Source organism: Phyllostomus discolor, chromosome 9, assembly GCF_004126475.2.
Source record: "Phyllostomus discolor isolate MPI-MPIP mPhyDis1 chromosome 9, mPhyDis1.pri.v3, whole genome shotgun sequence".
In the NCBI taxonomy this organism is placed as follows: domain Eukaryota; kingdom Metazoa; phylum Chordata; class Mammalia; order Chiroptera; family Phyllostomidae; genus Phyllostomus; species Phyllostomus discolor.
In genome coordinates, this window is record NC_040911.2 from 91,716,349 (window position 1) to 91,740,794 (window position 24,446).

General features: G+C 40.7%; 1 protein-coding gene across 1 annotated transcript in view; it reads right to left on the reverse strand.

The window, feature by feature from the left end:
- Positions 1 to 24,446, reverse strand: part of ZHX3 (zinc fingers and homeoboxes 3) — a 102,996-nt gene that overhangs the window by 43,811 nt on the left and 34,739 nt on the right. Inside the window, 1 exon segment of the mRNA XM_036009834.1 lies at positions 16,047 to 16,165. The gene's annotated coding sequence lies outside the window, so the exon portion shown is untranslated.

The following is a 24,446-nucleotide window of genomic DNA, read 5'->3' on the forward strand; positions in this document are numbered from 1 at the left end:
GTAGGCTCATCCTTCTCCATGGCAGAACTGGAGTTCTGCTGACAGTACCAGGCCAGCTGGAAACACCAACAAAGAGGATAGATGGGGAGACCACTGACGATAAAACAGGCTGGGAAAGCACTCTCTGTCCCCGCAGGGACCCCAGGAAGTACTCTTCATCCCTGTAGAATGGAGGCTCCTTTCTCCCCGCTAGAAGAACCAGGCTGCACTGCCTCGGGACACTCCTCTTCCCATCAGAGCATCAGCAGGGACCAGCAGGAGGCCTGCTGCACCAGATAGCCAAGCAGACCAAAAGAATAACAGCAAAGGCTCTGACAAGTAAGTTGTCATTAGGATCACGGCCTACAAGAGTAGATACAACCTGTGTGTTAACTTAATCAGGGTGACTTCCTGGTAAAATAAAAAATTTAAATAGGACCCAGAGTCTCCTAACACGACAGACAAATGTCCAGAATAGAATAAAAAATCATTCAATATACCAAGAACTTGATAACCATGACTTGAATGAGAAAATATAATCAATTGATATCACCACCTGGATAAATCTGATGTTGGAATTAGCTTACAAAGGAATTTAAAACAAATAGCCTAAAAATGCTGCAACAATTACAAATTCTCTGGAAACAAATGAAAAACAGAAAATTTAATCAAATAAACAGAAGTTATAAAAAAAGAACCACGTGAAAATTATAGAACTGAAAGATACAATAACAGAAATAAAAACTTGCTAGATGGAGTGGAGAGGACAGGATAGAATCAGTGAACTTGAGGGTAGATCATTAAGACTTATCCAATATGATCAAAAGAAAGTAGATTGAAAACAAATGAACAGAGTCTCAGGCACTGAAACAATAATAAAATACGAAATGTTCATAGCACTGGAGTCCCAGAAAGAAAGGAGAAAGGGAGGGGCTGAAAGAGTATTTAAAAAAGGTGGCTGAGAATTTCCCAAATCTGGTAAAAAACATAAACCTGCAGATTCAAGAAGCTGGGCAAACCTCAGAAAAAATAAACCCAAAGAAATTTATGCCAAGACACATGATTAAGTTTATGGTCATTAAAGACAAAGAAAAATCCTTGAAAGCAGAGAAACACAACACATTGTCTATAAGGAAACACCAGCTCAAATGACAACAGATTTCTCATTTGAAACCCTGGAGACCAGAAGAAAGTAGCACATTTTCAATGTGAAAATAAAAGAAATGTCAACCATGAATTCTGTATTTGAGGAAACTATATTTAGGGAAACGAGAGGAAAAAAGACATTTTCAGTTTAAGAAAAACTAAAAGAATGTGTCTCTAAAAGATATACCCTTAAAGAATGGCTAAAGGAAGTTCTTCAAGTACAAAGGAAGTAATAAAAGAAATTTTTGAGCAATAGGAAGGAATAAAGAACAGAAAAAGGCCTTGGATGGATAGCTCAGTTGGTTACAACATTGTCCTGATACACAAGGTGGCAGGTTCGATCCTGGGTCAGAGCACATGCTAAAATCAACCAATGAATGCATAAATAAGTGGAACAACAAACTGATATTTTTTTCTCTCTCTAAAATCAATAAATAAAAATTTTAAAAAGGACAGAAAAAGGATATGAATATATATAATAGTCTATCCTTCTTGAGTTTTTAAGTGATATTTAATGACTTAAAAAAGCCAAAACACCATATGATATCCAAGATAATTATATTTAAGAGGAGGGAGGAAAAGGGACACCTAGATGAAAGTAAATTTTCTACATTTCACTTAAAGTGGTAAAACACTGAAAGCAGTAAGACTATTGTAAGTCAGTTATGCATACCATAATACCCACAGTAACGACTAAGCAAATGATACAAAGAGATACACTCAAAAACACTACAAAATAAATCAAGATAAAATCCTAAAAACTATTGAAGCAACCCAGAGAAAGGCAATAAAGAGAAACAGGAAACAAAACAAACAATAAATTGACAGATTCAAGACCAAACACATCCATAATTACCTTAAATGTGAATGGTCTAAACAGACCAATTAAAAAATAGAAATGGGCAGAGTAGATAAAAATACAATCCAACTATATGCTGTTCACAAGAAACTCACAATTCAATAAAATAGGTAGGCAGAAAATAGAGTACCATCCATATGATAGGTAAAATGTCAACAGCAATTTAAAATTATACTTATCAATAATTTTAATAATACAGGAAAATATTTAGACTATTACATTTTATAAGACATGGTGATTAAATAAGTAAATATGTCAATATTTCAAAGCTAGATACAAAATGTGTATATAGAATCGCTTCAACTCTATGGAAACAATTTTTAAACAAATGCCTAAAAAGAATGCTATCAAGATATCTCTAACAGGAATCCAATTATCTTCACTATGCTTTCCCACATTTTTCAGATGACCTATCATAGGAACGAATGGTGATGACCAGAGGGAAAGGGGGGAGGGGGAGGTAGAAGAGGGTAAAGGGGGATAAATGGTGATGGAAGACTACTTGGGGTCGAGAACACACAATACAATATACAGATGATATATTATAGAATTTCAGTATACCTGAAACCTATATAATTTTATTAACCAATGTTACCACCAATAAATTCAATAAAAATTTTTAAAATAATGAATGGCATCCTAGTTGGTGTGGCTCAGTGGATTAAGGCCTGGCCTGTGAACCTAAAGGTCAATGGTTTGGTCCTTATCAGGGCACATGCCTGGGCTGCAGGCCAAGTCCCCAGTTGGGGGCATGCAGGAGGCAGCCGACTGATATTTCTCTCCCTCCTTTTCCCTCTAAAAATAAATGTATAAAATCTTTTTTTTTAATGAATGGATGGCTTTTATAATCAGAAAACAATGTAATTTTTTAAAAAATTCTGTCCAATTAAAGCAGTCTATTAGAGAAAACTTTGTTGCTGCCTAGGGAGGAGAAACTAGTATTTATCATTGGTTTCCACCATTAACGTGGATCTTTCTACTGGTGATCTTTTTACCTGGCTGTCCACCCCTTCCCTGCTCCCCAGAGGACCAGAGGCACAGGCAGAAGGCCTGGAATGTCCAGAAAATGTTCTCTTTGAGAGCTTTGGGCATGGTATTCAGGAGAGAGGGACAGGGAGTGGAAAGGAAGCAGACGAATTGGGGTGCAGAACAATGGGACACCTGCCTCACTTCCAGTGGCCTCCAGAGTTGCTGCTCTAGGTCTTCACAGGTCTGACCACTGAGCTGGCTCCCATGTTTCCTCACTCCATCCCCCAAGGCCACATCACACAAGGCCACTTAACACAACTAACAAATGAGTCCAATTAGAGTCAAGTTGAAAGCTCCAACCAAGAATTTTTCATGCATAAGATGCTTCCCTGTTGATGTTGCTATGGCGCTATTTAACAGTCAGTGGGGTCATTTCAAGACTTCCCACTTTTACCATCAATTTTTTATTTTAGTGAAGACATGGGATTCCATCTCTAGGGCCATACAAGATAACTCAAAGCCAACCTTGACCTTTAGGTGCAAATACTGCAGGGCTATTATAGTGCCCCCACCTTTTGCTGTCTCCTATTGCTAAACTACCAACATAATGAGGTAACACAATTTTATAAACACTTGAGCAAATATTAAATTTGAGGCCATATGAACTCTCAAAATACACTTTATTTCAACTGTTGTCTTATTTTTGGGGTGCTAGAGTAGAAAAATCGTGGACTTTGGAGTCAAAGAGTATTCCTGTTACTTATTAGCTACACAACTTCGCAGCTTCTTCATCTATAAACTGGAAATAATTATGCATATCTCTTGTGAGGATTAAGTAATATATTACTTATAAAAGTAATGTATCATAGGTGCTCTCCTGGCCCCACTTCATATTCCTAACTTAGTTTCTTTTCTCCACTTGCTTCTCATTTATGTTTTCATGCTGTATTTTATGGACCTGAATGAGTCACCTTAAATTCTTTGGGATTAAAAAAAGACACATAAACATGCAACATAAAAATAGTAGACACTCCTCTGGGAAGCAGAAGTGGGCCTTCACTGGGAAGGAACATGAGGCAACTTTCTGGGTAATGATACCTTGATAAGTGTTTGGTTACACAGGTGTATGCATTTGTCAAAACTCAGCAAATGGGCAGTTAAAATTTAACTACAAATTTAACTACAAATGTACAAAAATTACCTCAAAAGAAAAAACTGTAAAACAAATAGTGACCTCTACTTAGTGGTACACATGCTGAAGTACTGAGGGGGAATACACAGAAAATATGATGAACAGACGGCTGGGCAGAGAGAGGGTTCGGAAGCACACGGAGTAAAATGTTAATGGCCAAAACCTGGTAGTGGGCGTACTGCTGCTCATTGTAAAATTCTTTCAGCTTCGCAGCATGTTTAAATTTTTCATAGTAAAATGTTGGAGAAGAATTTCCTACAGAAAATAATGAAAAGCACTCAGTACAGGTTAGCTCTCTCCCTGCACCCTCTCCCTGTTACACACCCACTTGTTCATCTACCTGGAAATACTAGGCACACACTGCGGTACTGCCTAGTTAGTACACGCTGCTTACCCTCAAGGCCACTGAGTCTGTTTCCTCATCTACGGAATAGTAACTATGTGACTCATGGGATTTTTGTGAGGATTAAGATGGTACACATATAACACTTAGCCCAGTTCCTGCCACATGGCTGGTGTTTGATAAATGCTAGCTGCCATTTATGCCAGTATAGCATGCAGTACAGAGCAGGGGCCTTATAGCATATCATTCTAATATTGAGTGGTAGTTAGAAGCCCTGGCTCCTGAGTGCCTGGGTTCAAATCCCAACTCCACCACTGTGTAGCTTTGGGCAAATTTCTTACCCTTTCTGTGCCTTAGTTTCCTCATCTGAAAAAAAAGGATGATAAGTGTCTCTCACTATTGTTTAATTGATGACAATTAAATATGATAATACATATAAAGTACTTAGACAGTGGCTGACAAGGTATAAACAATTAATGTTAGCAAATTCGCTATGCTGTACACTGAGAGGCTATCAAGATAAATTTGTTAAGCCCCCGACACCTGAAGGAGCTGATGATCCACGAGAGGAGAAAGCCCTGTCGACAGAAGCATCACCAAGTGGAGTGTCGGGGGAGCTGTAGGAGACAGGCAGCCATGGGCTCGGGGCACCGGAAAAACAGGCTGATAATGGTGGCTGAGGAAGACCGAGGACGGCTTCCAGGAGTGGCATTTGATGATCTGGGACTTGAACGCAGATCAGGGGAAGAGAAAGCCTGATGATGTTCAAGTACATGGCACAGCCTACCAGAGCTTAATAAAAGGCAGGTAGGGGTAGGTTACAAGATTGTGTCTGGAAAGGGATGGGGATACGATGGTGGAAAGAAAGCTCTGCTGATACATGTAGACTTTGTTCTGAAAAAATGATCATTCATTCATATACTCCACTGGGGTAAATACAGTTGAGTCTTCCAAATTAGAGCTGACTCCCAAGTCAACCATGAACTTATCCTTGATTTTTCTATCTGAGAAATAATAACAACTACTACCCATCATTTATCTACTGTCTGTCCTCTCTCTCCCTCTCTCTCTCTCTCTATATATATATATATAAAATAACTAAAAATTCATAATCATAGCCATTTTACCAACTGAAGGCATAAATACATATCTCTACTCAATCAGAAGGCCCAGAATCTCTGGGGGGAAGGGCCAGGGAAGAGTTACTAACAGTGTCATAAAGTCAAATTAGTTAGCACCACTTCAGTTGCTTCATTGCTGTGAGGTTCAACTTGGAATCTGACCCAAGAGGTTGGATTCAGGAAGGGAAAACATCCACACGTCAGCAGAGAAGAGCTGGCTCCCTCTGGGCGCCCCAGCTGGCCAGGCAGCCCCTCGGAGTTCACTGCGCCTTGGTAAACAAACACGTTGGTGACTGTCATGAGCACTGAGCAAAACCACTAAGCCCCACCAAAAAGTCAACATCAGAGACGGAAAGGAGTGGCCAGGGGAGAAACAGGTTTTATGACGTAAAGGCATCAAACACTGCTTCAAAATTGTGTAAATTCAGCATATTGAGTACACATTAAAATACTTTTGCTGCACAGTTGGAAGGAAACTAACATATGTATTGAGGTTTAAAATTTTTTGGATTACATACAGGTAGACTCTTACCTTGGTGCAAACCAAGCCTTTTTAGCAGAGACACCTTGGAGTGAGGTAGGTGGGCTGGCTGACTCAGGCTCAAAGGAACAACCCCCTGGTCTGTGAGCCCCATGAGAGCAGGACCGTGACCATCGTGCTCACTGCGTACTCTCAGAGCCCAGTGCAGTGCCTGGATGTAATGGGTGCTCACGAAAGACTGGTTGACTAAATAAGTAAATGGTCTGGTTTCCAGCTTTCTAAGTTCAGAAATACACTTTATTTTTAGTTCACTGAAATTAATTGTTCTTAAATCCTCACCAGAGTACATTTTTTTCATTGCTTTGAGAAAGAGAGGAAGGGAAGGAGGAAGAGGAGGAGGAAGGGAGAGAGAGAAACGTGATGTGAGAAAGAAGCATCAACTGGTTGTTTCCTGTATGCACGGACTGGGGGTGTTAGGCTCACATGTGCCTGCACTGGGGGTTGAACCCACAAACTGGGTATATTTCCTGACTGGGAATCAAACTTGCAACATTTTGGTTATGGAACAATGCTCCAACCAACTGAGCCACGCTGTCCAGGGCGAGATTAAATTTTTGTTGGCTGGGGTGAACTGATTTAATACCAACCCAACCCACTGGAAACGCACCAGATTTCTGCCCCCAGTTTAGAGAGGGTACGGCTTTCCAGGAGCCTCGCTGTTCCTGTCATTTAGCCAGCGCTGTCCTTTCTTAATATCAGGGCATTTGTGTTTGGGAAGCGGAATCCCTCGTCAGGTTGCACCTAAGGAACACATTCAGAGCTTCTGAAATGGTTTTGTGGTCTCCGTATGTAGCAAACCCAGCTCCATGGCTACCGGAATGTGTGTCCCAGGTCAGTGTGGTCTCTCCCCTCCTGGGCACAGAGCAAGACACACTCTGAGCTTCACCCTCCAGACCCTCCTAGGCTCCATGCAGACTCACATTTCCTGTGCAGCATTCTCCCTCTGAACACGTGATAAACCCTCAGCTTTTAAGATTTTTTTTTCTGTGTTTCAGGCTTTAACTTGGCTGCTCCCTAATGACTAAGAAGGGACTTTCATTTACATATGCCTGCAGAGGACTGCTTGGGTCTGATCATCTCTGCATGGGTGCACCCCAATTTTCAAGCCGTTTTGCCCTCAGCATCCAACACTGTGGCAGTATCTTCAGCGAATTCCAAGGTACTAAATGCCATCTTTGGATCCATGATTCTGCATAAGTCTGACTTGGGATTTTCTTTCTTTCTTTCTTTCTTTTTTCACTTAAGTGCAGTATCTTGCATTGATGAATTTTCTGCCCTCTTGGTCTCATAAAATTTTCAGAAAAATCTCCCATCAACCTAGCTCTTCACTAGTATACCCTTTAGAAAGGTCTAGGAATTCAACACATGAAATGAGCAACACTGTGGAAGGTCATCATGAATATTTACCCCCTCAAAGACGGAGACTTAACTCTAAGCTTTCCTTCCCATTCTTAAGCCAGTTTCTACCCAGAACCAAATAGTTTCTCTAATCATGATGTCTTTTTACTTAACAAAAAAATCAGACAGAAAACAAAATGTTTGTGTGGAATCTTGTCAAGAGTTTCTTTTTAAACAAATTTTAAATTTTGAGCTAATTTTAGACTCGTAAAAAAGTTGCAAAAATAATACAGAGAGTTCCCATATACTCGTGACCCAGCCTCCCCTAATGTTGACATCTTACGTGACTGCAGTACATGGAACAGAACTGGGATATTGGTACGATATTACCAACTCAACCAATGAGCTTGTTCACATTTCACCAGCTTCTCCTACTAATGTCTTTTTCTGTCCCAGGATCCTAAACAGGATCCCCACTGTACTTGGTCATTTTATCTTAGTATCCTGCAGTTTGTGACAGTTCTTCAGTCTTTCTTTGTCATTCATGTTCTCGACACTTTTAAGAGTATTAACCAATTATTTTGTTGAATGTCCCTTGGTTTGGGTTTGCCCAGTGTTTTCTCACGGTTACGCCAGGGTTGGGCATTGTTGGCACACTACCACGTAATGATGCTGCGTTCTTCTTACTGCATCACGATGCTGCTCTGTCTCGTTACTAGTAATGTGGATCTTGACCACTTGGTTAAGGAGGTTTCTCCACTGCCAAGTTACTGCTTTTCCTTTCCTTTATCATTAATAAATACGTTAAAGGAGTTTATTTGAAACCATGCAAATTCTATCAAGGGTTTCTTAGAGGACTACGGGCTCCCTCATTCACAAGCCTCTTCACTTTTCCTTAAAAACTCTAAGAGATCAGGTGGCATGATTTCCCTTTACTATTTCTGTCATGCAAGCTGTTAATTACTTTGTTCGATGGGTTTTATTTTTCTTCTCTTTATAAAAAGAGCATATCTTCATGGTCAAAAACAGTTGTGAAGAGCTCATAACCACACCTTTAGAGATTGGTACCTGGGCCTCTGGGAGGTTATTAGATCATGACGGTGGAGCCCTTACAGAAGGGACCCCGGGGCTCTCTCATCCCTTCCCACCAGATGAGGATACAGACAAAGGCCATCTGCAACCCAGAAGAAGGCCCTCACCAGAACCTAACCTAACCATGTTGGCACCCTGATTTCAACTCCCAACCACCAGAACTGTGAGAAATAAGTATCTGTTGTTTATAAGCCACCCAGTCTATGGTATGTGATTACAGTCGCATGAACTAAGACAGTGCTATAGGTAGCCTGATGTAAATATATTCCAGGGGGCCCTCTCTCCTCTTTCTAGCACTACTGGAGTCAGACACCACAGGCTTCATTAAATCCCAGCCTCACCACAGGTTTCAGGCAAGTCCTTAACTTTGTGAGCTGAGTGGTCAGTACCTGTTGTTTGCAAATGGGATGAGCAAAATTAAAATAACATTTTTTAAAGAACTATTCAGTGAGGTAGAAATAAAAATTTTATAGCCTGTGTTTAAGAAAAGTCAACTGAACGCTGCCATGGGGAAGGTGAGGTCACACAGTGGACACCTGTAATGCCAGATGCCACATCGGGACCAAGGCTAAAATTGTTCATTGCTGAACTCCTTAAAAACATCTTAAAAAATGCTACCTGGGTCCCAGGATTTGTCTATTTCTAGTTTATCAAGGAAAGCTCCAACAGTCTATAAATGTATCACTCATTTGTGTGGTCCAAATGACAATCTGGCAAAGGTCACCTTTCCTGCTACCTTATCCCCAAACAACAACAGCTAACAATGGTGAAGCGCTTGCACTGGACTCTGTTCATCCTCAGCATTTCTCAGTCAGCAGTTCACTGAACCCTCATCACAACCCTGGCTAATGGGTATTATTATTACCTCCAGTTTACAGATGAGGACACTGAGGCACAAAGAACCTAAGCGACTTTCCCAAGGTCACTCAGCTAGTAGCTGGCAGACCTAGGATTTGAACCCACACTGCTCAGTCCCAGAGCACATGCTCTTAGCATCACACTCTCCTGTCGTCAAGGAGTGCAAGAACAAATGATCATCTGGAGGAGACACAATTTGTGAATTAGAGTTCTGGAGGAAGCTGAATTGCACAGAGGGTATAAGCGGCATAAGAAAACCACTTCCAGCAAGGAAAACCCTGACAGGAGAAACCAGGAGGGGTGCCCAGTGTCTCGCACCTAATGAGCAATCAAAGAAGGTCACTAAGACAGAGCCTGGAAACGTATGAAAACAATGTGCTGTAGGAAAAGAGGGAAAAAAAAAAGAACTCCGAGTAAACAAGTTAAACAAGCAGATTATGTGAAAGGGAATCCAGCAGAGTTACTCTGATTCTTTTTTTCTTCTTAGTAACAGAAGTACAGAGACAATACAATCTTTTATCTAAGAAAGAAAGGATGAGCCAACTTCTGGCCAAGATGGAGGCATAGGTAGACACACTGTGCCTCCTCACACAACCAAGATAGGGACAACAACAATTTAGAAACAGAATAACAACCAGAACTGAGAGGAAATTGAACTGTATGGAAGTCAGACAACTAAGAAGTTAAAATAGACACATTCATCCAGACCAGTAGGAGGGGCACAGTCGGGCAGCTGGGCTTGGGTCATGGTGCAGAGAGCGTAGAGCGTTGGGACCGGGCGCGTAAGGCATCCTGGGTGCTCAAGACCACAGTGGGTGGACCCTGGGTGCACAAGCAGCAGCTGGCAGACCCCAGCCAAGGGGTGGCAAGTGGCAGACCCAGAGAGGCGGGAATTGTGAAGCAAAGCACTGTGTGAAACCCAGGATCCCAGCGCTGGGAAATAGAGTCTTGGGACACTGATTGAAAACACCCATGGGGGTTGAGGTACACAGAGAGAGACTCCCAGCCTCACAGGAGAGGTCCTTAGGAAGTCCCACAGGGTGCACAAGCCCACCCACATGGGAATTGGCACCAGAGGGGCCCAGTTTGCTCAGGGGAAGTGGTGGAATGGACTGAGGTCCAAAGGAGAACAGAGCAGGCACCATTGTTCCCTCTCAGACCCCACCCACACATAAAAGGTCACAACCCAGTGACTGAGGTGCCCTGCCCTGGTGAACACCTAAGGCTCTGCCCCTCATACGTCACAGGCATGACCAGACCAAAGGAAACAAAAAAAAAATGGCTCAAACAAAATTGAAAGCCCCAGAACCAGTATTTTTAAGTGACCGAGAGATAGCCAACCTATCAGATGCACAGTTCAAATCACCGGTGATCAAGCAGAATTGGTTGATTTTGGTCGCAAATTAGATGAACAAATGCAGGCTACAATAAGAGAATTGAAGGAAAATGAACAGGGAACCAATAGTGATGGGAAGGAAACTGGGACTCAAAACAATAGAGTGGATCAGAAGGAAGAAAGAAACAACCAAACAGAAAAGAATGAAGAAACAAGAATTCAAAAAAATGAGGAGAAGCTTAGGAACCTCCAGGACATCTTTAAACGTTCCAACATCTGAATTATAGGGGCACCAGGAGGAGACGAGGAAGAGCAACAAGTGGAAAACTTATTTGAACAAATAATAAAGGAGAACTTCCCCATTCTGGCAAAGGAAATGGACTTCCAGGAAGTCCAGGAAGCTCAGAAAGTCCCAAAGAAGTTGGACCCAAGGAGGAACACACTAAGGCACATCATAATCGCATTAGACAAAGTAAAAATAAAGGAGAGAATCCTAGAAGCAGCAAGAGATAAGAAGACAGTAACCTACAAAGGAGTTTCCATTAGACTGTCAGCGATTTCTCAAAAGAGACCTTACAGGCAAGAAGGGGCTACAAAGAAGTATTCCAAGTCATGAAAGGCAAGGCCCTATACCCCAGATTGCTCTATCCAGCAAAGCTTTCATTTAGAATGGAAAGGCAGATAAAGTGCTGCTCATATAAGGTCAAGTTAAAGGAGTTCATCATCACCAAGCCCTTACTGTATGAAATGTTAAAGGGACTTATCTAAGAAAAAGAAGATAAAAAAAAAAACATGTATAGTAAAATGACAGCAAACTCACAATTATTAACAACCGCACCTAAAACAAAAGGAAACCAAGCAAACAACTAGAACAGAAACAGACCCACAGAAACGGAGATCACATGGAGGGTTATCAGTGGGGGAGTGGGAAGAGGAGAGAGGGGGAAAAGGTACAGAGAATAAGTAGCATAGATGGTAGGTAGAAAATAGACAGGGGGAGGGTAAGAATAGTATGGGAAATGTAGAAGCTAAAGAATTTATGACACATGGACATGAACTAAAGGGGGGAATGTGGGTGGGAGAGGATGTACAGGGTGGAGGAGAATGAAGGGGGGTAATGGGACAACTGTAATAGCATAATCAATAAAATATATTTAAAAAAAAGAAGAAAAGGATGAGCAAATCAGAATACTTCAAGCTGTCTTCTGTAAACAAACAAAATGATGCCACTGCCCCCCCACACACACACACCAAGACCAGGTGCCCTTGTCATCCCTGCACCATCAAGCTGTCCCAAGAGCTGCAGTCAACAGCCACTGTCCACACTCCCTCAGCTCCCTAATTTCCATGAGAGCTGACTAGGCACACAGTGGGAACTGAGCATACTGGGATTACTATCCGTTCTCCAGTTGCCAAAAACAGTGGCTTAGCTCCTCCTTACCCACCTGGACCTCTGGGTGTACAGACACTGCTGGCCACTGTTGGCCACTGCTGGCTACCGTCCCTTGCAGTAAGTCATCTCTTCTACACCACTCTGTTCTGCTTCTGCCTCACCTCCTCCCCTAGCATTTACATGCATCCAGGCCTGGGGTGCAATCCCACTTACTGGCTTGGTACCTTGGAGTCTCAGTGTCCTGGCTAAGAGGAGGGTAGTAATAACATCCATACACAGGGCTATTGAGAAGATAAAGTAAGCCATTTGAAAAAGCTCTCACCACCCCACACTGGACATGTATTCCAGTGCTCAGTACATTTCTATTTCCTACACATAAACACCAGTTTTTGCCGAGAAGCCATCCTGAGCCCTTTTACTTTCTGTTTACATGCTCTGCCTGGGGTCTGCAGAGGACTTTATATCTACTCTCATGGCTTTGACATCCTCCTTGGCGAAAGTGCATCTCACACCTTTACCTCCAGCCCCCAAATCTCACCTGTTTCTGGCCCTATTACGGACTGCTCCTAGATATGTTTTCCTAGATCTTTTGAAGGTTTCTTAAATTCACCAAACCCTAAAATAAACTCTTCTCTGTCTCTCTTCAAATCAGTTTCTGCCACCCCCTCCACATACTTTACTCCCCTCCATAATTTGGTCAATATTTCCACCATCTTTTATTACCTTCCCTAAAACAAACAAACAGAAAACTGTCTGAGTCATCCTCAAATTCCCAATCTCACCTGAATCAAACACTAGAATTTTTACACTGCCTCAAAATGCCTCATCTGCTCTTCTCCATCACCGCTGCTACCACCTCGTTCAAGTTCTATCACCCCTCACCTGGATGACTGCCCCAGCCACTTAACTGACTTCCTCCCCGCAGTGCTTCACATGGCAGAGACCACTTTCTAAAATCAAAGTTGAGCATGATACCACCCTGCTTTAAAGCCTTTGTGGTGTAGCCCACAGGATACAAACTGAAACTTGTTTGCCAAGCATCCAAGGTGCTTGACCATCTGGCCTCAACATCCCTTTGTCCAGTCTCATTTCCAGCCTCTTGGTAGCTTGAGGCTTTGATGAACTTGGGCAATGAGCTTGGGTACTTTCAGCCCTATCCATGACCTCACAAAGCCCTACAGGTACAGTGGCACTCAGCTCTCAGGATGCCTTCGCTGACTCAACAAACATCACTCCCCCGCTCTGTGTCTCCAGGACACCTGACCCATCACCCTTTTTGCCACTGTTGATCTGCAGGCATGCCACCTCCTCAACCAGAAAGGGGGCCTGGAGGCAGGAACAGACTGCCTTTACCGTTGTAGCTCCTGCACCTATCTCAGTGTTAGTCCAGCTCAGAGTGAGGCTTCTGCGGTTGTTCACTAAATCAAGGATAGCAAAATGCTTATGAATAACAGGCTGAAGCTCAGAAGAATTAGCACATCTCATTGAGCAAATATAAAATGTCAAAGGAAATAGTAATGGGAGTAGATATGGAATAGGAAGAGGGGATGCCAAAACAGGGAGAAATTGAGTTTCCCTGTATAAAAGGAAAGGGAAGTTCTGTTTTTGCTTTAATGATAGTAAATAAATATAGAAACAAATGTTATTTTTAGCAATAAGAGAATTCAAAAGTTTGTTTACCTTTAAAATTTTTTAAGCTGAAAAGAAGGGAAGAAAACATTCCATATAACAGAAAAGAGACAAGTATAAAAATTAAGAAACAGATGGTATACAGAAAACATAACCAATATACTATTAACCATAAATTAAAGGTGACAAATTCACACATAAGTTATAGAATCTTCAAGTTTAGCCAAACAGAAGACAAAATCCAACACAGCTTACAAGATACAAGGAAGTCAGAAAATGTACCAAAATCTCTACACAAAAAAATCTACAGCCTATGGGGGCGGAGGGAAGAATAGAGAAAAATTTAAGCATTGGCAAAAAAAATAAAAATAGCCCTGGCTGGTATGGCTCAGTGGATTGAGCCAGCCTGTGAACTAGGGGGCTGCTGGTTCAGTCCCCTAGTCAGGGCACATGCCTGGGTTGTGGGCTGGGTCCCAGGTACAAGGCACGTGGAAGGCAACCACACATTGACGTTTCTCTCCATCTCTTTCTCCCTCTCCTCCCATCTGTCTAAAAATAAATTAAAATCCTAAAAAAATAAAAATAAATAATAAACATACAACTAAATAATCTTGAGAAACAACCAACCAAAACAACTCAGAGGAACTTTTTTTAAAAGGAAGGAATTAGATATTTTGAAAGGAAAAACCAAAGTACTTTGGAAGAACCACAGGACACTGGCGGAAGTTGCTGCCTACGGAGGCGGACATGACCTGTGGACGAGACAGTCTCCGTCCAAGTGCTGTGAGACAGGAAGCACGCGTGAGGGTGGAACAGAGGCTGAGGAGGTTCAGGATTACCTGCATACCTGCATGAGCTTATATGTGAGATAAATTCCTAGAAATGCAATTGCTGAGTTAAATGGTATGTGCCTTGAGGAGTGAAACGTTAATATGAAAAAGATCTTAAAGGTGAAAAACAGAAAAAGCATGATGTGTAGAGTAAGTACAACATCATACCTGACAGGTAGGAGTGGAATAGGGAAAATGAGGTAAGGTGGAGGTAGGCAAGACAGCTCCGTGTTGCCAGGTACTGGGTAAAGACACAGATATAACAGAAAACTGGCTTTAGCATAGCCGTCAACTTTGGCCCCACACAGAAACCTGGTGGAGGAGGAGGGCAGACGCTTTGTGGCTGTCCGGGAGGAGATCCGAGACAGGAGTCAACGTAATGATGAGCATTAGAAAATGTGTGTGCAAGTTCACTTGCAAATAAACTTGTCTTACGTCATTTTTAGTTTGCAGGACTGATATACAAGAGCACTAAATAGCTTTTATTCAGCTTGATGACTCAGTTAAAGAAAGAGTTAGCTGGAATACACCATACGCCCAACAGTAAACCCTGCTGTAATCCACCATCAGGCGGGAAGTTCCAGAAGCTACCGTTTCCCTTGGGCTGGGTGGCCCCAGGCTTGTGGACAAGGAGCGATGTTGCCCTGTCTAAGTGAGAACGCTGTGCACAGAACTCCCAGCATTACTGCCACCAATCACTCTGACTCAATTTCCTGTTTTGTTTTTTTTTTCCAAAATTTCTACTCAGCACACTGGAAAAGGGCTCTTGAAATATGAAAAATAAGGTAGTAGATTTCCTTTACTTAAAAAATGTTGATGACAACAACAACCAAAAACCCCAAGATCTAAGTCTGTAAATAGCTGAATAACAATAAATTGAGTTCCCAACTAAAATAAGTAATACTAAAACTTTACTAGGACACATCTATTTCATCAAGTGAAGGTACTGAAAAAATGTCTCCTGTTTCTGAGGGCAGTGCAGAATGTAGCTTGGAAACCTGGTACTCAAACTAGTGCTCTAGGTTTTTAAGGCAGCCATTTAATAAAGCAGAAGTGTTAAGTTCTTCACTCAAACAGAAAGTTGACCTTGGACTAAGGCTGCACATCACAGAGACACAACGTATGCCTCTGCTTTTATAGTACCCAATGGTCAACCTTAGATGCAACAAGTCCCTAGATGACCTAAGAAATAACATAAATTCCATGTTCCATTCAGATTGTTTAGATTAACTTTAAAAAAAACCATGTGATCAAAGAGCTCAGTAATAAAAACTGAAGGAGAAAATGAAATTTTTAAAATTAAAATTAATTTTAAATTAAAATTAAAAACAGTTTAACAACAATACAAGGACTAAATTAGAACAGTTATGGTAACTGTTATAGCAAGAAACTTGCTAAAATTCAGGAGCATACTATTTACCTGGGAAACATACTTTTTTCTTACTTCATCAGTTTCTCCAGTTTGTCTCTTCACTTTATGCAGCCTGTGTACATCTTTAAAGGTTCACTTGGTGTTGCTTCTACAGTTGTAATTCAGTCCTATAAAAGAAGCAGCACATCATCACTTCATGAGAAAAAAAGATAAAGTATATTCTAGGAAGCTGAGTTATCCAATCGCATCAGTCTCCTTTCCTAATTCGTTTTCACCAGAACTATACACACACACAGAAAAGCCACATGGTGGGGAGAGTCAAAAGAGGTCATTAGAATACAAACCAGCCATTTTAAACTATTTAAAATGCTAGTAGAAAATGAAAAATATAAATGGAAGAAAGGCAAACTCAATTGTCTCTGATAATAGATCAGAACAAGGTGATTCATTAAAAGCTGTAACTTTAACATTCTTTTGACCAATGAGTTTCCATCTCTCCCTCCTAGCTAAGTTTGAGATGGCTTAGCAGAAATGACAAAATTAACTGGCCTGTGTGGCCTTACAGCTTCAAGGATGCGCACCATCAAGGACGTACTATTTTCTGACGCTCTTCCATTCACAGCCCTGGGGTTTTGCTGCCATGGAATCTAGAGGTACCAAAATGGTCTAAGCTGTGAGTTCCAGCCCAAAAATGATGTTATCTTCATCTTTGTTTCTGACTGGTACCCCAGTGTCATCCCATTCTGCCCAGTGCCAATGATGGACACACAGTAACTCTTGGTGAAAAAAATTAGACAGTCACTATGTCTTCAACAAACCACCAGAGATGCTTCATGCGATCTTAAAATCACTTCCTTCCCAAAGCATTTTCTTTGGTTGAGATGTCCATCAGCAGTAAAACAGCCCCAAAGAGAGTGTGCCAGAGGGTCTCAGAACTTCAAACAGAACAGTGCATCAGTGCCCTAGAGGGTTGGGACTATGGGTATCTGTGAATGGAAACGAGTTTGCCCCTCAAAAAGCACCCCTCACCAAAGTAGCTCCTGTTTATCTTCCACCGTCATTCTTATGTCTTTAACATACACATAGCAGCCAGTTTAACTCTGCATCAGGCACCGTTCTAAGAGCTTTAACCACAGCAACTAATTCCATCTTTATAACAACTCTATGAGGTGGATTCTAGTATCCAGTTGCCCAGATAGAGAAACTAAGGCACAGAAAGATTAAGTAAATTGGGCAAGAAATGCACTAATCACTGTTCATAGGCAGAGGTCCCTGGGTAAATGTAATCTCATGTGAGTCTCGTCCACCTATTTCACTTCCTTCTACTGCTGTCATGGTATAGTAGCCCAATGTCTGGTTAAATTAGCTCTTTTTGTGTAATACTTTATTGAAAAACTTAACTTTTAAAAAATATCTTATTTATTTTTTAGAGAAGGGAAGGGAGAGAGAAAGAGAGGAAGAGAAACATCAATGTGTGGTTGCCTCTCATGCGCTCCCCCACTGGGGATCTGGCCCACAACCCAGGCATGTACCCTGATTGGGAATCGAACCACTGACTCTTTGTTTCACAGACCAGTGCTCAAACACTGAGCCACACCAGCCAAGGCGAAAAACTTAACTTTTAATTCTCCACGACTTAAAGACTGAGCTTTCCTTATTTTAAAAAATTATCCAGTGCACATGACAAAAAGGAAATCTTAATTTTATGGAAATCAGAAGCAATAGTTATTTTAAGCTGAATACTCACATTCACCCGCTACTTCAGCTTATTAGATTTATTCCAGATAGTTTGCTATGCTTACCAGATTCCTTCTAACTGTAAAATCACAAAGCCCTGACTCAACAAGGCACTGATTCTTTCACTCTCTAGTTCTGTTGACTGGGACATGGAGCTAATGATGCCAAAAGCTGTGGGTTCGATCTACCACAAACCAGTTAGTTTTGTTTGCTTTATGTCTGCAAACTCTTAGCCTGAGTGCCATATTTTGGATCACAACAGGAATCAGGTGGGAGTGTGCAAGACAACTGGCACAAATACATCTGCTGGAGAAACAAGTCCACGTAAACCAGGGGGAGAAGCAGGGCTGTGGGGCAGACGCACCCGCTTCAGTCAAAAAGACGAGCTTCATTATCAACGGCAAAGCATTTCCACCTTTCTCAGTACAAAGCGCTTCTCAGTCTCAGGCTTTTTGCCGAAACCTAACCTAAAGTATCTCCTTCAAAACACAAAACAAGTGTAAGATAAAATAAGAAACTAAGGTTTTTAGTTTTTGCATGAGCTCTGCTTGATCTAAAACAGAAATTTCTTATTCCTGACATCAATTCCACTGACAATAAAAAGCACCTGTGACCATTTTAGATAAAGTGTCACAAAAATCTCCAGCAGTGCAGAAGAGCAAACCATCAGAAAAATCTTACCGCAACTCCACATGTCCTAGATTCTTTTTAAAAAATTACTCTTAATTTTTATAAAACCAGAAGCTCTTCCATCTCTAAATAATATAAAGTTATTTTAAGTGTGCTTTTTCAAAGTAAATAAAGAAACCAACCAATATCAGACTAGGTTACATTTTAAAACCTAGGGCTCATTCAAGATAGAAGTTTTACCAGCTTCTACAAATAAAACTTAAAAGGCAAAACCATATTCCTTAATTGTTATATTAAAAAGAAACCCACTTGGGATAATCCATCTTCAAGTTTTCCTGCCCACAGTGGAAAGAACTTTCCCAATGTACCAATGCTATAAAGCACCTGGGTTCCAACAGTCACAAGGTAACTATGACAGCAAAGCCACTCACTTATGAGATCACAAAAACCATATGATGTAATTTTTTAAAAATTGAGGTGAAATTGACCTACATAAAATTAATGATTTTAAAGTATACAATTTAGTGGCATTCACAATGTTGTAAAACTGTCATCTCTACCTAGTTCCAAAACATTTTCAGCCGTCCCGAAATGGAACCTTGAACTCATGAAGCAGTCACTACCATTCCCCTGCTCCAGCCCCGCCAGCGACTAATATGCTTGATTGTGTCTATGATTTACCTTCCTGGACATTTCACATAAATGCATATAAATATTCACGCCGTAACAAAACTTATGGCATGGATATTTAGCCTAGGATGTTGTGTGTAGCCACACAATACGTGACCTTTTGTGTCTGCCTTCTTTTACTTAGCACGATGTTTTGAGGTTCTACATTGTCAGTGCTTATTCCTTTTCATGGCTGAAAAATCTTCCATTTTATGGATATGCCACATTTTGTTCATCCATTCATCCATTGATAGACGTCTGAGTGGTTTCTATCTTTTGGCAACTGTGAATAGTGCTGCTGTGAACATTTGTGTGCAAGTATTTGTTTGAATACCTGTCCTCAGTTATTTTCGGTATGTACCTGGAAGTAGAATTGCTGCATCATATGGTAATTCTATATTTAACTTTTTGAAAAATTGCCAAACTTTCCTAAAGTGGCTACACCAGTTGACTCTCTCACCAGCAAAAATATGAGAGTTCTGATTTTTGTGCATACTTACCACCCCTTATTTTCTGTTTGTTTGGGGTTTAAAAAAACTATAGCCACCATTATGGGTGTGAAGAGGTACCTATTGCATTGTGATTCTAAATTGCATTTACTTAATGACCCATGATGCTAACCATCGTTTCATATATTTGTTGCCCATATTTTAACTGAATTGTTTGTCTTTTGAATGCCAAATTGTAAGAGTTTTTAAAAAATATATTATGCATACTAGGTCCTTATCAGATTTGAAAATCATTTTCTTCCATTCTGTAGATTGTCCTTCTATTTTGTTAATAGTCTCCTTTGCTGCACAAAAGTTTTCAACTTTGATGAAGTCCAGGTTACCTATTTTTCCTTTAGTTGCTTATGCTTTTGATGTTGTTTCTAAGCATCCACTAACAAAACTTAGGGCATGAATATTTAGCCTTTTGTTTTCTTCTCTTGCACTTGGGTCTTTGATCCATGTTGAGTTCATTTTAGTATATGGTATGAGGTTAGGACCCAACTTCCTTTTGCATGTGGATATCCCGTTGTCCCAGCACCACGTGTTGAAGAAATTCTCCTCCCACCGAGTGGTCTTCGTGTCCTTGTCAAACACTGATTGACTACAGATGTGTGGGTTTGTTTCTAGGTTCTCTATTCCACTATATTGCTCCATATGCCTACCCTTACGCCAGTACCACACTGTTTCAATGCCTGTAGATTTTTAAAATTGGGAAACATGAGTCCTCCATCTCTATCCTTCTTTTTCAAGATCATTTTGACTATTCAGAGTCCTATGCAACTCCACATGAATTTTAAGATCAACTTTTTCATTTTTGAAAAAAAAAAAAACTCCCAGGATTTTGGTGGAGATTGGGTGTCCCTGGTTCATAGTTTATTTTCATGATCTTGCGTTCCTACTAGAGGAATTGATACTCCTGAGCCTCATCAGTTCACTGATAAGAGTAAGCTGTTTAACAGACTTTGTAGAGTGGTATCATGAATTCTCTCTGGTGTAGTTCAAATCCCCCAAAATTTATTATGAAACACAAGCTACTTTACCAAAGACTGCACTCGAATACACTTGCTGCAGCTTAAATTGTCAACTGTAATTGGGAAGGCTGAGGAGAAGGCTTGAAAAGTCTTTTCTCTATAAATTTTTTGTTTGCTAAAGTCTGTAAGAGAACAATTGTTTGAAGTTATAAATGTAACTGGGGCTGGACACAATCTGTTCTTTGCTCTCACGTCAAAATTAGAAATGAAGACAACATAGTAACCTAGGAGAAATAACTGTGGCTTTTTCTAAGACTAGCAATTTCAAGGAAATTATATACTCCCCCAGACTAAAAGTCATCTTAAAACCAATAGATTATTAGTCTGAGGGGCAGGGATTGCTTCACTTCCTATGTTTGGTGTCAACTTTTCAAAGCTTCAGTTTATATCTCTTCTCAATACAGAGCACATTGGATTCACGGTCCAAAGTGATCCAGTGATATCAAAAAGGGTTTTAAGAATCAAATCACCTTTAAATAATTTTAATCAGAAAATACCATCTGGTGCTGAAATAAACAACTCACAACCAAATCATGGGAAAAAGAAATCTAATTCCACGTATTTTGTCATCTATAATGAAACTAAAGGCAATAAAAATATCTTCTGGAAGGTGCTCAGGGTCAGTGCCTTGGCAGTAAATGTTACCTATGTTTTGTTTTTACTAGAAAGTTTAAGTTGAAGAGAGCACGAAAAAGGGAGGCAAGGGAAAAAAATTGAGAAGCGGGGGCCAGAAGGTGGGAAGGTAAGAAGCTGATGCAGCCAGGTGACAAACAGCAGTGCAGGCCGGGGGAAGGCCAGCCCAGGGTATACATGGAGTGGGCTGTTTGTCGGCTGGGTCTGCCTCCGAGCACGGAAAGACCCTTTCAGTTCAGTTACCAGCAAAGCTGGTCATCATAACACCAGTGGTAGACTCACTCTTGGCATGAGTTCTGCCATAAATCTGAGAACTGCATAGCCCTTATAGCATGGCAGGTGGAGAGGGTACCCTCTCCTTTGATCCTGCCTTCAAGGCCCACACAATTTCCCATCTTCTAAGAGTATTTTCAACATAATAATTGAATAACTATACTTCTCCCTCCATATTTCCTCAGCTCTGTTTGCACTCAGTTAACCTGGACTCTGTGTCAAGACTCAGGCGACAGGTGGGATAATGGGGCAGTGCCCAAGTAAGTGGGATGAAGGCCCTATTTTCCTTGACTGGTAGTAGCACAAAGGGCAATGCACCCTACAAAGAGTGAGATGTGTGTATGGGTGGGGGGGGCGGGACACGCTGTGCCCTATTCTGTCACAGAGAGGCACATTCTGGGCCTCTTAAACCCAGAACTTACAATTCCTGCTCTTGGGTAATACACTGAATATCTGAATGTGTAACAACCACTTACGCCTAGGGAGAGTTCTTTTCCAGTTACCGAACCATCTGCCCCAAGAGGCCATGTTTCCTATGTAGCTTGTCCTGGAAGAGCAGTGAGGGGCTGCATTGCAAATGCTTCCTGTCCCCTGCCACTCCTTACCCCAGCAGCCCCGCAGAAGGGCACTCAGTGACACTTGCTGCAGGGCCAGCTGGGGTGAGGAAGCACCCCCACCCCACTCTGCTATTTTTTCTTTCTGTAAAAGGAGCTCTCAGTTCGTTTGCAGGCCTGCCACTCCGTGCCCAGGAGCTGAACTCCTGAGGCGTCTGTCCCGGATTTGGCGGGGCCACTTTAGTTTTGTTCTCTGCTCTCTAGTTTTGTGGTGGTCTTGGATACGGGCTCTTGGAAACAAGCCCTTGACTGCCCAGCAAATGCCTGATTTGTAAGCGCTGCTACACAGAAAAAGAGAAGCAGGGGGGCATGCCGGGATTTACGACACAGCTACAAACCAACCATCCCTGACTTTAAAATAGTCCAAACCCGGGCACATCCCACATGTCCGCCATCACAAGAATGGATAAACAAATGGCGGTATCCATACAATGGAATACCACTCAGCAATTAAATAAGAGTAAGTTTCTGATATACACAATGTTCATGAATCTCAAAATCATGTTGAGCAAAAGCAGCTGGACAGGAAAGAATATATTATATGATTCTGTTTATATAAAATTGTAGAAAAATATCAAAATTAATCTATGGTGGTAAAAATCAGGTTATCTTTAGGTGGTATTAACATGGGTATAAACATTTGTTAAAACTTACTGAACTATACATTAAAAAGTTGCACATTTTCCTGTATATAAATTATATCTCAATTTTTAGAAATAAAGTTTAAAGTCTTTGTAAAAAGACTTTACAAGAGTGGGGGGTGTGAGAGAGGTGGCTGCCTCTCTCACACCCCCACCTGGGGACCTGGCCTCCCAGGCATGTGCCCTGACAGGGAATGGAACCAGTGACCTTTTGGTCCCCAGGGTGACACCCACTCCACTGAGCCACACCAGCCACACCAACCAGGGCTCAAACATACTTCTTCAGACAAAGCAAAGATAAATCTCTTTAACATGGTATAGAAATTTATATCAATGTATTCATCTAATTTTTAAGACTGAATTACATAAAGAATTCTCTCAGATTTCTCCTACTCTAACATCTAAGTTAAAATATTTTAAGCATGTTTTAAGAGCAGAAAAGCATAGTGTAGAGGTTGGGAAAAGTAACTTGATTTTTTTTTTAATGTATGAAAAAAATTTCCCATGAGTTTAAGAGCAATACACATTCACTGCAGGAAAACCGGAAAATGCAGAAGAGTAGATAGACTGTGGGGGAGAAGACTGACATAATCCAAATCGTAAGCATAAAGAAGAAAATTAAAAACACCTGAAAAATACCCAATACCTAGAGATAAGTAGTCAACATTTTGATACACACATACAATTCTAACTAAATTGGGATCATAGTGTATGTAGTTACTTTTTTCACATATATATGTAACATTTTGTGTCACTGAGCACTCTTTGCATTTTTTATTATTGATGTTAAATATTTTTTTAATTTTATTTTAATCATTGTTCAAGTACAGTTTTCTCCCACTGATGTTAAATATTTTCATGTAATTCTTGGCCATTCTTATTTCTCAGTGAGACAGCTTGGCAATTAAAAAATAATATTGATTTATGGTATTTCCTGATTGTAATACACTTACTGTAGAAATGTAGAAAATACAGAAGAGTATAAGATTATACGGGAAAAACTCACATCATCCAATTTATGAAAATAATCACTACTATTAAATTTTACTTTTCTTTGAATATACATTTTTCTTATAGAATTGGTATTCTGGATAAATCTGCTTTTGAATATGTCTTTTTCCACCTAGCATCATTAAAAGCTACACGAGCATTTTCTCTTTGTTATTAAAGTCTCTCTAAACATTTATTTTTGTTAGTTTCAATTTGCTTGTGGAATTTTGTTAGCCACACAAATGTCCCATAATTTCACAATTACACAGTGTCAGGCAGTTAAACATGTTCATGTTGTTTTTGTTTTAATCTACTTTATAATATGGAGATAAACATCTCTGTATATAAATCATTGCTTAACCTATGATTATTTCCTTGGGGCTGGCTGCCAGTTTGTGAATCCCTGGGTCAAAGAATTTGAACATTTTTAAGGCCCATATTGCCCAGCTGCATTGAGAGTTACATCAGTTTGCAATCTACAAGCAGCATACAAGAATGTCTGTGCTTCTCCCTTTCTAGCCTCACACACACATACCCCCATCCGGCACTACATCGCCCACTATAACGCCCCCAAACACACACTGCTAATTTGATTTGAGAAAATGGTATGTAACAACTTTAAATGCATTTTTCACGAATGGAATTAAATAGTTTTTCATTTGATTTAACCACTTCTATGAATAGTCTGCTAAATTCCTTGGTTATCTGACACTTTTCAGAGGTAACCAAAAAGTGTTTG